The sequence below is a fragment of the Mirounga leonina genome, unplaced genomic scaffold (assembly GCF_011800145.1).
Source record: "Mirounga leonina isolate KUSES-001 unplaced genomic scaffold, KU_Mleo_1.0 Mir_454, whole genome shotgun sequence".
Taxonomy (NCBI): Eukaryota; Metazoa; Chordata; class Mammalia; order Carnivora; family Phocidae; genus Mirounga; species Mirounga leonina.
The window spans coordinates 2720865-2736817 of record NW_023270763.1 but is presented as its reverse complement, the minus strand read 5'-3'; the positions used below and the strand labels follow the sequence as shown (position 1 = coordinate 2736817).

At 37.2% G+C, this 15953-nt stretch overlaps 1 protein-coding gene across 1 annotated transcript in view; it reads right to left on the bottom strand.

The window, feature by feature from the left end:
- The window catches only part of SDK1 (sidekick cell adhesion molecule 1), a 616964-nt gene extending 601526 nt beyond the window's left edge, over window positions 1–15438 (bottom strand). The window contains exon 1 of the mRNA XM_034988284.1: window positions 14291–15438. The gene's annotated coding sequence lies outside the window, so the exon portion shown is untranslated. The remainder of the gene's footprint in view (window positions 1–14290) is intronic.
- Between the last annotated feature and the right edge of the window lie 515 nt (window positions 15439–15953).

The following is a 15953-nucleotide window of genomic DNA, read 5'->3' as shown; positions in this document are numbered from 1 at the left end:
ATAATACATAACGTACGGTATATGCAGTATGCATATATTACATATTACATAATACATAAAAAATACATATGTACAACCTGCATAATATTATATAATATACATTATATAGGTATATAAATAAATGTGTGTGCCTATTTTGAAAGTGGACCAAAACAAGAAAATATCTTCAAGTTAAAAGAACAAAGGAGTTCTAAAATTTTCTTGCACTTTTTCAAGTTTTTGCATTAAAGACTTAATACTTTAGTTCTCATCTAAGTATAAAATAACAATTAATAATGAAATAATTACATGTGTAGAAAGCCCTTCAAATTATACTACATGAACATTTTTAAAGATCAAAAATGAAAAATTTCAGCTAAACTTCATACATAGTGAAGACTATTTTTCATTAGCTTTGTTTCAATTTTCAAAAATTGATCAAAATAAGGTGATTTACATCTCTGAGACTATAATACTGATGCATTTGTAATTTCAAGTACAGTCGATCCTTGAACAATGCAGGGGTTGGGCTGTCAATCCCCACATAGTAAAAAATCCAAGTATACCATCTGACTCCCCCAAAACTTGACCAGAAGCCTTACCGATAACATAAACAGTTGGTTAACACATATTCTGTATATGTATTACATGCTGTATTCCCACAATAAAGTAAGCTAGAGAAAAAAAAGTGTTAAGAAAACCATAAAGATGAAGAGAAAATACATTTATAGTACTGTATTCTATCAAAAAAAACTCACATATAAGTGGACCCAGCAGTTCAAACCCATGTTGTTTTAGGGCCAACTATAACTTGTAATTGGAAAATCAAGAGATTTATAAAGTCAAGTGAGTTGAAAAACAGTGCAAAACGTACAAAGCAAAATTTACATCAATGTTTTTCTTTGGCTAAACCCTTACACAATCTGAAATAACACTCAAATATGAAAACAAGAAAGTTACCCATTGTTTCAGTTCTAGGTCTTGGAAGTCAAGAAAAATCTGAGCATTTTAAGAATACATTCTATGGGGCGCCTGGGTGGCTCAGTTGGTTAAGCGACTGCCTTCGGCTCAGGTCATGATCCTGGAGTCCCGGGATCAAGTCCCACGTCGGGCTCCCTGCTCAGCAGGGAGTCTGCCTCTCTCTCTGACCCTCACCCCTCTCATGCTCTCTATCTCATTCTCTCTCTCAAATAAATAAATAAAATCTTTAAAAAAAAAAAAAAAGAATACATTCTATGTTATAGAGGACACAATTTTATCAAAAACACAATTCTGAGCATAAATTACCTAGGATTTAACTACACAGTACGTATTTTTAAATGTAATCATTCATGAAGTTACAAGTAGAGTTGAAACTATGAGTTAAATATAGTTTCAGTCCTGCCATTATCATATCGCTGCCCTTAGAAACATTATTAAGGGCCTTATGTACATGGATCTGTGCCAAGCAATTCATAAGGATGCAATATTTGCCCTCAAGAATCTTGCCAGTCAGAGATACCTCTCTTTATAAAATCAATTTAGACACAATAAAGAATGTTCTTTTCCTAAAATACAAAAGTCTTTCCTCCTATGGGACTATTTCTCAGGATGGTCCCAAGAGGGTAAGAGACAACTCTCAGTCCAAGACATGCTCACTTTCACAACAGAGCAGAATGAGAAGTCACTGCACCTCCAGGTCTGGCCTCCTCCCAAACAAGTTCAGCCTCTCCCTTCTCTCACCCACCCCCTCTGCCCACAGAATACACTGGGTGACGTCAAGGTTAAACAGTGCCAAAGGTACTTTCCAAGCCCAATAATGTCTCATCATAAAAACTTTGCACTCAGGGGTGAAATAGCATAAGGAATTATTTTTCTAATTAATATTAGAAATGTTGCCTTTCCTTTAATTATACATAAAATAAATGCTAGAGAGAGAGAGAGGCAGAGACAGATATAAACTTAAATAAATAAAAATGAGGTGGAGCAGAGATAGCTAATTAACTAGTTCAGTATCCATTCTCCCATTTCTCTTTAGTAATACAACTCCTGATTTTCAGCTGGGCACAAGATATTTTATCTTGTCCCATGGGCCTACAGTTCTGGCCAACAAGACGCAGTGTTCAGTACTGCGAAGCAACTTTCAGAAACCTTCAAACAAAGCTGAACATATGTCATTTGTCCTATGTCCCTTGGCTCCCCTCCCTCCTGCGTGCGGAGACACACGAGAGCTGAACAACAGCACCCACCTAGAACCACCTAAGAGGCACACTGTGGAAGGTAAAGCAGTGAGTCCCATGGAAACTGAGTCCGAGTGATGATGGACTCACCACATCAGTCCTGGACCACCTACCTCTCAAAATTTGAGAAATAAACCTCTCCCTTGTTTAAGCCACGTGCATTTCTTAGGCAAGGGAAACTAAAGCTACTCTGATGGGTATGTAAATTTCCAACAAATATATTTGTAAGTTTTAACTACATATTTTCCCTTGTTTCATTAACAGAATACATAAACACATAAAAACAAACCCAAGACACAACAGAAAATTATGCACCATATTCAATTTATGAGATGCAGCAATGTCTACTAGAAATCTCTCACAGAAAAAAAAATATTGTTCTTGGAAATTAGAGTAAAAACATACAAACTCCATCAGACAGTGAGTCTGTAGACATTTCCTCTGAAACAGATAACCTCTCTTGTCCTGCTTCTTCCTTTTCATTTCTAAAATACTAGTATTTTCTTTATATTGTTTGCCATAACTCTTTTAGCCACATGACTCTTAAGTCTTCATTAAGAGACACTAAAAGTGACAAAGATTGGAATAAAGAGATTTGCTGTGTATGGGAAAGACTATTTTTTTAAATGTCAGTTATTCCCAAACTGACTTATAAGTTTAACACAATTCCAAACAAAAATCTCATAATTAAGGGAAGGTGCAGATATAAATATCAACTTTCTGGATGATGTTTCTACATTTCAAAGCAACAGAAGAAATCATAAAGGAAACAAATTAATCTACTTTGACCATATTTTCTACCAAACTCAAAATCTGCAATCAAAGCCAGCTTACAATAAAAAGCAAACCACAAACCTAGACAAAATATCTGTAACAAATTTGACACAATATAGGGGCGCCTGGGTGGCTCAGATGGTTGGGCGTCTGCCTTCGGCTCAGGTCATGATCCCAGGGTCCTGGGATCGAGCCCCGCATCTGGCTCCCTGCTCAGTGGGGAGCCTGCTTCTCCCTCTCCCACCCCCCCTGCTTGTGTTCCCTCTGTGTCTCTCTCTGCCAAATAAATAAATAAAATCTTAAAAAAAAAAAAAGTTTCCTTTAAAAAAAAAATTTGACACAATATAGCTAATTTCCTTAATGTATAAAGAGTTCACAGCAAGTTAATAACAATTTCAGAACATGAAAAGACAATGCCAAAATAAGAAATACAAAGGGCTAATAAGTACTTAAATAACTTTTCATTAATATTCAAAGACAAGTAAACCCAAACAAGAATCCATGTCTTAGTAAAATTATGAGATTTTTAAATGGGAACTTTACAATAGTAGCTACCTAGGATTGAACTGATAGGGTGCTTGCATGCCCTGCAAAGCAACACAGCTGAGTAGATGCAGAAGGAGACAGACCACGCGAATCCTGGGTCCACCTTTATCATTCTTCTGGGCTCAGTTTTTCTAGCAGTAAAGCAGGAATAAAGCACATGCCCCACCATATAGGGCTGTTGGGAAGATTTAGCAAGATGAAACATCAAAAGCACTAAGAGCAGTGCCTGACACAACTAAGAACTCAGTCATGTTAACTACTATTATTTTTATTAGCATAATTATTGGAAAGCAACACCATAATATGTATAAAGACCATCAAAATGTTTCTACTCTCCAAACAAGTCACTTAACTTCTGGGAATGTACTCTAAGAAAATAATCCAAAATACCAGGAAGATTTTTATGCACCATTATTTTAATGCAATGCTATAAATAATTTTTTAGAGGTGAAGATAACCAAAATTTCTAATAGGTAAACATTAAATCTCATTACATCATTCAGCTCTTAGGATGACAGGATGCATTTCTAACAAAGCAAGAAGAAAAGCTTTTACTGTGATCTTAAGTGGGGGGTTGGGGTGGGGGAGATAACAAAATTTTATTTACCCCAAATGTCAACTATTCATACAAATAAGCATGGAAATAAAGACTGAAAGGAAATAATACCATTAAGAGTAGTTGTCTCGGGAGGGTAAAATTATGGCTGATTTTTTTTCTGTTTTTTGCTTCTTTAAACTTCTTATGTTTTACTAATTGTCTACAAAGAGCTCATTTTTATAATAAAGAATTTTTAAAAATAATTGTTAACTACTGCCACGTATCACAATTACCAGGAAAAAACTGGATTAGAAGGCATTCCACCATGTTAAAAAGTCAGGAATAACTGTTAAATAAACATTTCAACAAGCCATTTAACAAAGTCTGACAATTTGATTAGCAAATTTTACTTATTAGTTAAGTGATCATTAAACAGGAAAATTTTAATGTAAAGCACTAAGCGAAGTAAAATGACCCAAATAATCTACTTACTGAATTTTAAATAATTTAAGTCCGAGGAACTGAAATTACTTTTGAACTACATTTTTATTTAAAATCTTTATCCCTGAAATCAAATGTGAAATCTTGAATATATAAATAGGTAAAGATATTATCACTCTGCAAATGAGAAGAATAATCTAAATATAGTATGATTTTCAGAATATAGTAAATTATGTTATAAATGCCCAAAAAGCAAAAGAAATAAAATTTGCAATCACTGTATTAAATTAACAGATGCTGCCTATGGTGGACTTCGGTAGAAATGAGTGCAGCATGGAGTCACTCTCTACTCCTCTTTTCAGATCAGGAGTCCATCACAGAAGCCAGTGGGCTCTACCCTCAGAGACGTCCCTGTCGTCCTGGCCCCACCCCCTCTTCTGCCTGGATTACTGCACTAGCCCTGGCCCTGGGCCCCAGCTTTCAGCCGCAGCATGGATCTCCTGAACAGAGCAGCCACCGTGGCCCTTTCCTGTTAGTCCCGTTACTTCTTGTTTTGATGGCTTCCTATCTGATGCAAAGTAAAACCAAAATCCTTACACAGGCACTGATGGCCAAGCCCCTGTTATCTCTCCAGCTGAGTTTTCTTCACAGTTGTCTGCAGCCCATAGACTGCCAGGTACTCCTGGGAACCTGCTGAACATTGCTCTGCCAACATTTGCACTCACCACAACACTTCCCTGAGAAACTGCATTGCACACACCCGCACTCCTCTCAAGTCTTTGCTCAATATCACCATCCTCATGATGCACTCCTCAACCACTACCCTGAAAACTCCAGGCCACTCACCCCATCACTTATCCCCTGCTCTTTTCTTTCCTCACAGCATTCCTTGCCTTATGCCATACTGTGTAATATCTTTGTTATGTTTACTATTTAGTCTTTGTCCCCTCTGAATGCTGCTACTAAGTAAAAGCTCAAAAAGGGTAGGAGTTTTTGCCCATTTGGTTCACTGATGTCTCCCAAGCATCTAGAATTTAACTGGAACATAGTACATGCTAAATAAATGTGTACTAAATAAGTGAAAAAAGTGGTACATTTACCATGGTGCACATGCTTACCATGCATGGGAAATGTGCCTAAAAATAAATGTAGTATGTTACACATCTCCCTTTTAACACCAGTGACACTTAATGTGTGTACTGCTAAAAGTGATTATCGTCATATATCAGAAAACTATCCTCATGGTGGAGAAAAACATGCACCAGAATACCTGAAAAGAATGTTGGAAAAGAGAAATAAAGACATTCCTTCCCCAAAGCTAGCCTCTCATTATCCTTCAATTCTTCATGTAATCCTCCATCTGCCATGTCTTCCTTCTTAGAAGCCAAATCTGAGGGGTGCCTGGATGGCTCAGCTGGTTAAGCGTCTGACTTGGTTTTGGGTCGGGTTATGATCTTGGGGTCAAGGGATCTAGCCCCATGTTGGGCTCTGTGCTCAGCATTGAGTCGGCTTGGGATTCTCTTTCTCCCTCTCTCTCTGCCCCTCTTCCCTCTCGCATGGACTCTCTCTCTCAAAAGTAAATAAATAAATCTTTAAAGGAAAAAAATAAAAACAAAAATCTGAGTATCCACAGCCAACTGAAATACTGTCACGTGACATAATCAAACACTGCCGTGCCAGCAAAGGGAAAACTTTGAACTTTGAGCAGCCAAGATATTATCAGTGACACCTCTTCTGACAACAGAATTTTTTGAGCGTATCAGTTACAATTTGAGTATTCAGCACTGCTTCCCTATGAAATCTCAAACCGCCTGAGAGACACTGACTTTCTCATCACTTTGTGCCCTGCTCTTCCCTTCCCCTGGTGACTAGCAGCACAAAGTGGTTTGCAAAGGTGAACTAAGCTGCCGCTAAAAAAAAAAACAACAAAACAGGTCCAAGCACTGGCTGTCTCTTAAGAGAACCTAGGGGAACAAGACTGTAACTGAGCCCCTGGTCAGCTCTACAGCAGCAGTTCTTCTCAGCCACAGCTGTACTTCAAGTCACATGGGGAGCTTTGAAAACTATGGGCCCACTCCCGCCAGAGGTCCTGATCCTCACATGTAGCCTGAGTTGAGAACCACTGATCTAACTCATTCTTTTCTCTAAAATTTAGCCTCTAAACGCTCATTTTCTATGTGTATTCCAGGGCTCTCTGTGCTTTTTTCCTTTTCTTACAGAAATCCTACACAGGGCCAGTGGCAGAGAATACCTGTCCTGTGTAAGCCTGCCCTGTGACATCAAGTGGAGAGTCTCATGGTAAGAGAAGAGAAGGGTGCAGTCTAGGGGAAGTGACTTGGAGACAGATCAGCTCTGCTGAGAACACAGGGATGAGAGGAGTTGATGGGGCAGAATATTAAAAAGGAGGAGTTCTATGGAAAAGTCCAGAAATCTACAAATGAGTCTCCTTGACTCTCTGTCTGAATACAAAACCGTGTATGTATAGGGTGAGATTCCAAGAAACAAGGCAAAAACCAAGAAGGGTGACTGGAGTGTGCCCAGCTAGAAGATATCAGAGCCCCAAAGGAACCTCCTTCAACACCTGGGGCACTCACCAGAGACCCGAAGACCGTGCATTAGAGTTAAGGTAAACAGGTGCACTTGGGTGGCTCAGTCAGTTAAGCATCTGACTCTTGATCTCAGCTCAGGTCTTGATCTCAGGATCATGAGTTCAAGCCCCAAGCTGGGCTCTACACTGGGCATGAAGCCTACTTAAAAAATAAAATAAAATAATTAAGCTAAACAAATGCCATAGTAAAGACTCACCCAAGTAAACAAGTAAAGTTTGCCCACCAACAGGACACAAAAGACAAACTTGACAAAACAAAGGTTATAGACATGTAATGTAACTTGCTGCCAGAATAAAAAGACCTACTTTTTTTTAAAGAAGATGCAACTCTTAATCAGGAGAAAAATCAGGCAATATAAACGGATGCAGCAATGACAGATGATGGAATTAATAGACAAGGACTTCAAATGAACGCATAAATATATTTGAGGACTTAAAGAAAAACAAGAAACATAATGAATACAGATGAAAATATAGGGGGAAAACATCTAGAGTTGAAAAATGAAATGAAATAAAAAAGTCACTGGATGTGCTTACAAGTACATAAACACAGGAGAAGAAAAGATCAGTGAGATTGAAGACAGGGCAATAGAAAGTGAACACACTGAAGCATGGAGATAAACAAGCCTGAAAGAAATAATCTGGGTAAACAGAGAAATCAAATATACTATACATGTGATTGGAGCTCTGGAAGAAGGAGAATGATATGAAAATATAACACTTAAATTTTAGCAAATTAGTTAAAAATATAAGCCCATATATCCCAAAGGCTGATAAACCCCAAACAGAATAAAAACCAAGACAACACACCAAGTCACATCATAATGAAATTCCTTAAAGACAAGTGACAAACAGAAATGCTTACAAGCAGCCAGAAGAGAAAAACAAGATAAATTATACACAGGGAATAGATAAGAGTTATTATTGACTTTTCACCAGCAACCATACAAGTCAGAAGACAATGGAAGTACTTCTTTTCTTACAGGAAAAAATAAAACCGTCACATTGGAATTCTATATCCACTGAAAATGTCATTTAAAAATAGAACCAAAACTGGTTTGCAAACAAAGAAATGCTTAGAGAATTTGTTTTCAAAAGACGTGAGCTGCCAGAAAAATTTAAAAAGCGTCTTCAGGCAAAAGGACAATGTTACAAGATGCAAACCTATACCTACAGAAAGGAATAAAAGCATCCTAAGTGGTAAACATGGATGAACAAAAATCAGTTTTTTTCACATTTTTTAATTTCTTTAAAAGAAAAATGGAGAGTTAAAGCAAAAACACAAACTGCTGTAACGCTTGTAACATATAATCAAGATAAGAAATGATAACAGCACAAAAGGCAAGAGTATTTATTGAGTACTTTTTATATGCCTTGCATAATAGTATAAATAAATATAAAAAAGGCAAAGTTTCAAGTGGTGATACACTAGATTTTTGGGGGATTTTTTAAAATATGATAAGTCTCTTTGGCTATTAGAGGAATTTTCCTTAAAATATACAGATTGTATATACTTGAAAATAAGTAGAAATTTTCCTTTTTTCTTAACTTCCTATGCATTGTTTTTAAGTATAACCTGTTCTCTCTCTTTTGCTTTACTAACTAAACCTTTTTGATTTTTACTGATTGCTCTAGGGTTTACAATACACATATTTATTGTCTGTCTTTAAATAATAATCTCTTCCTTCATGTGAAAGATAAGACACTAAAGGAGTATTCTTTCATTTCCCCTTCTTGCCTTTTGTGCTGTTATCATCTCTTATCTTGATTATATGTTACAAGCGTTACAGCAGTTTGTGTTTTTGCTTTAACTCTCCATTTTTCTTTTAAAGAAATTAAAAAATGTGAAAAAAACTGATTCTACTTATTTTCAAGTATATACAATCTGTATATTTTAAGGAAAATTCCTCTAATAGCCAAAGAGACTTATCATATTTTAAAAAATCCCCCAAAAATCTAGTGTATCACCACTTGAAACTTTGCCTTTTTTATATTTATTTATACTATTATGCAAGGTGCTTTTAGCATAATACCTAAGAAACTATTATCTAACCCAAGGTCTCAAAATTGACTCCTATGTTTCCTTCCAAGAATTTTACAGGTTTAGCTATAAAAAAAACTTTAAATTCTGTGCAAGCGTGAGGTAGGGCCCAGACATTCTCTTCACATGCAAATCCAGTTGTCCCAGCACAACTAGCTACAAACACTCGTTTTTTCTCAATTTAATTGTCCTGGCACTTTGGTTCAAAATCAAATGAGTATAAATGTGAGGGCTTATTTCTGGACTTTGAATTCTATCCCTTGATCTAGACACCTTCCTTCATGCCAGTACCATACTGTCTTGATAACTATACCTCTGGAGTGTTCAAAGTGAGAAGTATGAATCCTCCAGCTTTGATTTTCTTTTGCAATATTGTTTGGTTATTCTGGATCCCCTGTATTTCTATGTGATTTTAGGATCAGCTGGTTGAATTCTGCAGCAACATCAATGCAAAGATTCAGTGGGGATTTTTATACGAATTGGTATAAGATCAATTTGGGGAATAATGCCATCTAATAATATTAAGTCTTCCAATCTATAAACATTTCTTGTCTTTTGTTTATTTAGATCTTCTTTGATTTCTTTTAACAATGTTTTGTAATTTTCAATGTACCAGTCTTGCACTTCATTTTTATTCTCAAGATTTCACTTTTTTTTTTTTTTTAAGATTTTATTTATTCATTTGAGAGAGAGAGAGAATGAGTGATGGGGAGGGGCAGAGAGAGAGAGAGAGAGAAGCAGACTCCCTGCTGAGCAGGAAGCCCAATATGGGGTTCAATCCCAGGACCTGGAAATCATGACCTGAGCCGAAGGCAGCCGTTTAATCAACTGAGCTCCCAGGCACCCCTGATTTCACTCTTTTCAATGCTATTGTAAATGTAGTTGTTTTTCCTCAATTTCACTCGTAGATTGTTCTCTGCTGTATACTATGTTTGACAAGACTCAATCATCACTGGCTGAAAATGAATATTATGAAATATTATGAATACCATAAAACAGATAACCCAATTCTTCCAAATATGATTGCTGGAGTTCCTGAGTCTTAATGAATATTTTTTTACTCCCTCTTTTTCCCTGGAGCTGATAAATTCTTTTTTTAAAAAGATTTTATTTATTCATGAGAGACAGGGAGGGGGAGAAAGAGAGAGAGAGAGAGAGGCAGAGGGAGAAGCAAGCTCCCTGTGGAGCATGGAGTCCAATGCAGGACTCAATCCCAGGACTCTGGGATCATGACCTGAGCCGAAGGCAGACAGATGCTTAACTGACTGAGCCACCCAGGCGCCCTGGAGCTGATAAATTCTTAAGAACCTCGTAAATATGTATGATTTAAATGTTTCATGTTAATATTCACTTACTGTTTGCAGGGAAAGACAAGATTGCAGAAAGCATACCAGTATCTCCATGTAATTTTAATTAAAAGACATCTAAAACATTAGGTGATACAATGGCATTACTATCTAGTCCACTGTGCTGAACATAATACATAATATTAATGATAATATCATCTATTTAGGTAATTCCAATTTTACGAAGAACAAAATATTTTACAAACATGAGTTCATTAATCCCTACAATACTGCAATGATTTGGTAGGATCAGGATTAACATCTTCATCTTAGTTCTATAGCCAGGAAAAGTGTATTATATAGAACAAGTAAACAATGTCCTCAAGGTCATTCAGAAAATCAGAAGCTGGAGCTGATTCTAACAAAAGTCCCTTTCATTTGTTAAGAAACAGAAGTGGTTTGCTTACATAAAATATGTAGTTATAAAAGTGTACGTGAATCCACACTTTGTATATGTGATCATGTTTTAACTGTGTCAGAAGTGCTATTAAAAATAAATCATCTTATGAAAACATTTTGTAAAAAATTTTAATTAAAACAATTAATGTTTAAACTCTCTGAAGAAGCAATCCTCAATTAATGATCCTTGTGTACACTGAATTTTCACCTCATAGGTTTGTTTTAATGGCAGTGACTAAATAAACCCTAATTATAACATTCATATGTTTAATCAGAATAACCAAATGACAGTGAGCTTATGGATAAATGGAATTTTTGTTAAAGGTTTGTCTATCACTAAATTTCAACTGTAATAAAAAAGTTATAAAAGAAACACCTCTGATAAGGGAAGTCAAAACAACAAGCAAGAATAAGAAGCTAAAACGGCTGCAGAATACTTTAAATTTCAGAATGTCTGTAAATCAACAGGAACTCATGATATGAACCTTGGAAAACATCAAAAGTAAGAAATATTTCTCAGTCTCCCATTGCTTTTGAGAGCTTGTGGATTTCCTACAATAATGGTAAGAAGTTAAAACAAACTGTTCTACTGCAAAAAAAATAAAAGGAAGATTATGATCATTATGGATCAGTATTTTTCCTTCAATAACTGGTAAGATTAGAGAACAAATTAATGAATAAATCATTTTATAATCAACTAGATAAGTACACGTACTGGATCAACTGAAATGGCTATGAAAAAAAATTGCTCCAGAACAATCTGCATTAATACTTCATCTATTTAGAATTCTGTTACATGAATACATCAGGTTTCCAAAATACACCCAAGAATACAAAATAAATAAAAACATGTTTCTGGGTCACCGAAACAGATGCCAAAAAATCCACACATTTAAAGCATTTTTATGCACAGTCCAGTCCCTTAGGCTGTTACTCAGAATCTAACTGTTCTCATTTCAAACAATCCTAATCAAGATTTTTCCCCAATTCTCTAGCCCAGAGCAAACTGGACAGAAAATGAGAGAAGAGGAAAAGGAAGAAAAGCAACAACTAAAAGTCAAGTAAGGAATTGAAGAAATCTTCTCTAGGAAATCTCATCAATCCAGGAGGAGTTCTCTAAAGATACTAACCATGAAAGGTGACCCAAAAAAGAGCTCAAGCAGATCACCCCTCAGTGACACTCCAAGTTAACATGTACCACCCACAGGCTCAGCACTTTCAGCCAACATTTTACCTTAGCCTGCTGGCTTGTACTGTAAGCACATATGTAAGATTAATGGTCATCTACAGAAAGACTTCAACAGAGAAGTTAGAAATCAAAACAATCATAAGGCAAATAAAAGCAGAACAGGGAAAACAAAGACTATATAAAAAGAGAAGGAAATTCCAAAAAAAAAAAAAAAAACCTCATTACAATTTTCAGAGATATGGTAAAAATATTGCATCTATTAAAACAAGAACAGGGTGCTATGAAAAGAAGGAAAAAATAACTCTTAAAAATTAACAAAATGATAATAAAAAAACAAAGAGTTGGAGGATGAAGTTAAAGAAGTCTCCTAGAAAGTAGAGCAAAAACGTCAAAGAAATGCAAAAGAAAAGAAAAGGAACAGAGGGCCAGTCCAGGAGGTACAACCTCCAAATGAGAGGAATCCCAGAAAGGACAGACAGAAAAAATGAAGGGGACAATATTATAAATTATTCTGGAAAACTCAGAACTGAAAGAAATCAGTTTCTCGGTTAAAAAGGACCCACTGAGCACCCAGGACAATGGAAGAAAATTGATCTCCACCTAGGCATATCATTGTGAAACTTCAAAACAATGGGGAAAAGAGAAATTCTCACAAAGAGCAAAGAAAAACTACAAGATCACATCAAAGAAGTAGGAAGCAGAATGGCTTTTTAACTTCTTAACAATACTGGAAGCAAGACAACGGCATGGTACCTTCAAATTACTGACGAAAGTGATTTTCAACCAAGAATTCTCCAACCTATCATTCTAAAACTGAGGGTAGAATAAGAAATTTTTATATATAAGATCTCGGGGCGCCTGGGTGGCTCAGTCGTTAAGCGTCTGCCTTCGACTCGGGCCATGATCCCAGGGTCCTGGGATCGAGCCCCACATCGGGCTCCCTGCTCGGTGGGAAGCCTGCTTCTCCCTCTCCCACTCCCCCTGCTTGTGTTCCCTCTCTAGCTGTCTCTCTCTGTCAAATAAATAAATAAAATCCTTAAAAAAAAAAAAAAAAAAAAAAAAAACTCTGAAAAAAGATCTCAAAAACTGCATCTGCCATGCAGACTTCACTCAAAAGATACTGGAGGTGGTGCTCCACCAAAACAAAAAAGTAATCTAAGAAAGAGGGAAATGTGGGATACAGGAAGCGTGAGATCCAACAGAAGTAAGAAGCAAATGCCATCCTCAGAACACAATGAAGACTGATCCCAGGATGAGAGCTATACAATTAAAGAGGGAAGTGATCCAAATTTCAGCAATGTGACTCAAGAGATAGACATGTGTGGACTGTTACCACAAACCACACCCCCTCAACAACTCTGCTTTAAACCATCTTTTCACCTGAACACAAAATGCTCAGGTGAGCCTGACCCAGACTCTTATATGTACTTGGCTAGTCCTAACCACAAGCTGGTAGTCTCTACTGCCCCCCAACACCAACTCCCAATCCCACTTTGATGCCTTTATCCACTGAGGACATTCCTTTTACCCTGCAATGGCTACTGCGGTCTACTTTGGAAAGCTGGGGTTGGTGCGGGGAATGCTGAAACAGAAAACAGAGAAGCGTTCATCCCCTTTCCATATTTCTGCCAGGCATCTAACACATGATCCACACAACAGCCCTGTTCTGACTACAGTAAGCCCTAAGCTTCCCAGGACTCGTTCGTGACCTTGCCCACCATCCCCAGAAGGGGCTCTGTAAACTCCCAGGGATAATGAAGCCCAGCCATGACCCAGAGGTTCAGTTCAGTCTCTAATTAGGGAGACTACAGTGACAACACTGCCCTTCTCTTACACAGCTAGGTTTATATCTAAGTCACTCAATTTTTCAAAACAACAAATTATTTTATGCAAAATAACAATGTGGTGGCTAACCTGTAAGGAAGAGCAAGGAAACATTATGGGCTTATCCCTGAGGCCGAGAGAGAAGGAAACAACAGAGAAGGAGCACATGGGGAGCTTCTAAGAAAATGATACTGTTTTCTTAATCTGGAAGCTGGGTACTTAGTTGTTCCTTCAATATTGTTCTTTAAACCATAACGCACATTTTATACACTCGTCCTCATGTAGTATACACCTCACAATTAAAAAAAAAAATAGCAAAAAAAAATGGCTAAGGCATTAAGGAATGATTGGTTAATAAACCCCATTTTAACAAAACAAGTTAGTACCTTATTAAAATGACTGGAAAGCCACAGTAGTCTCATAATAAAGGTGCAGTGATGTCCGCAGCAGAGAGCTACAAGGGTGATAAGCATCATCTATCAAAAAATAAAACATAAAATGTAAAAAAAGAGCAGGTAGCCTAACAAGGCACCATGCAAGTTAGTACTGTATATATCACTGTTGATCATCAAATTAAATCAGAGCATAAAATAAATCTGGAAAGATGTCCATCTTAAAGAAACCATTTAGTGCTGAGCTGGGTACAATCTCAGCAATTCAGAAAACTAGATTTTCCAAAACAAATAATTCTAGAGGCATCATTTTAACCAGGAGTTGCAGAAAAGGGAACACCTGACCAAAATGTATTTGTATTACAGTGTGACATGCCAATATCAAGTTTTAAAAAACAGAAAGTATAAAACACCTACATTTTAATTAAATGTTGGATTTCCACATATTCTTATCAATTAACCAATAAAAGCTGGCTCCGAATCAACGGTATTCATTTCCCAACTGATCTTTACCTGCCCGTCTGGCACTGGGTCCCCTAATCTGCCATGTAGCAGGAGAAGCGCCTTCAGAAGCCCAGAAGAGAGATCTGGGTTGGAGATAACCATACAGAAGCCATCAGCAAACAAGTGAGCGTGGAAATCCTGGCTGTGCATGAGATCATCCTCAGAGAACATAAAGTCAAGTAAGATAAAGCCCACTCGTCATACTCCAAGCGATTCCAACACTGAACAGGCGGATAAATGAAGCAGCAGGTAAAAGAGAGCCTCTGTGTCAGTGAAACTGGAGAACAAGGTGAGAGCAGGTGTTAGGGAGCCATGAGAGGAAGATTCAAGAGAGCAAGCAGTATCAGCAGCAGTTGGTAATCAGTAAGAGTAGCCAGTAGTAAAATCAGTATTTCTCCACACAATGTGCTAGGCAGCACGTTAGGCACTTGATGTATACCACTTTACTTAATTCTCACAGCCATGCGATGAAACACCTACTATCATCACCCGGTAAGAGTCTAGAGACTCTGAGAGGTGGAGTAATGCGCTCAAATCTAGAAAGCTGGAAAATAAGGAGGCCAGGACTAATAGTCAGTACACCTAAGTTTCCTTTTTTTTTTTTTTTTAGATTTTATTTATTTGACAGAGAGAGACACAGCAAAAGAGGGAACACAAGCAGGGGGAGTGGGAGAGGGAGAAGCAGGCTTCCCGCGGAGCAGGGAGCCCGACGCGCAGCTCGATCCCAAGACCCTGGGACCATGACCTGAGCAGAAGGCAGACGCTTAACGAATGAGCCACCCAGGCGCTCCAGGACACCTAAGTTTTCAACTCCTGCAAATTCTAACAAGAGACTTAAGTTCAAACTATGAGTACACATTCGTATATGGTCATTAGAGTATAAAATAGTCCTCATAAAAGTTGACATTTTGAAGGCAAGCCATGAGTTGTTTTTTTTTTTACCCCAAAACCTCACACAGACAAGAAACTAGGATTAATTTTACAGATCACTTCAAAACAAGTTTCAAGAATAAAGGTTTAAAACTTCAAATTAAATGTAGGCCAAGTTAGCCTTAGGGTTTTAAATGACCAACTTTTGAGGGCTGGTTTCTTTAAATCAATTATGATCGATATAAGCCAGATGGCCGGACTGTCAAACTGGATAGAGCTGTCT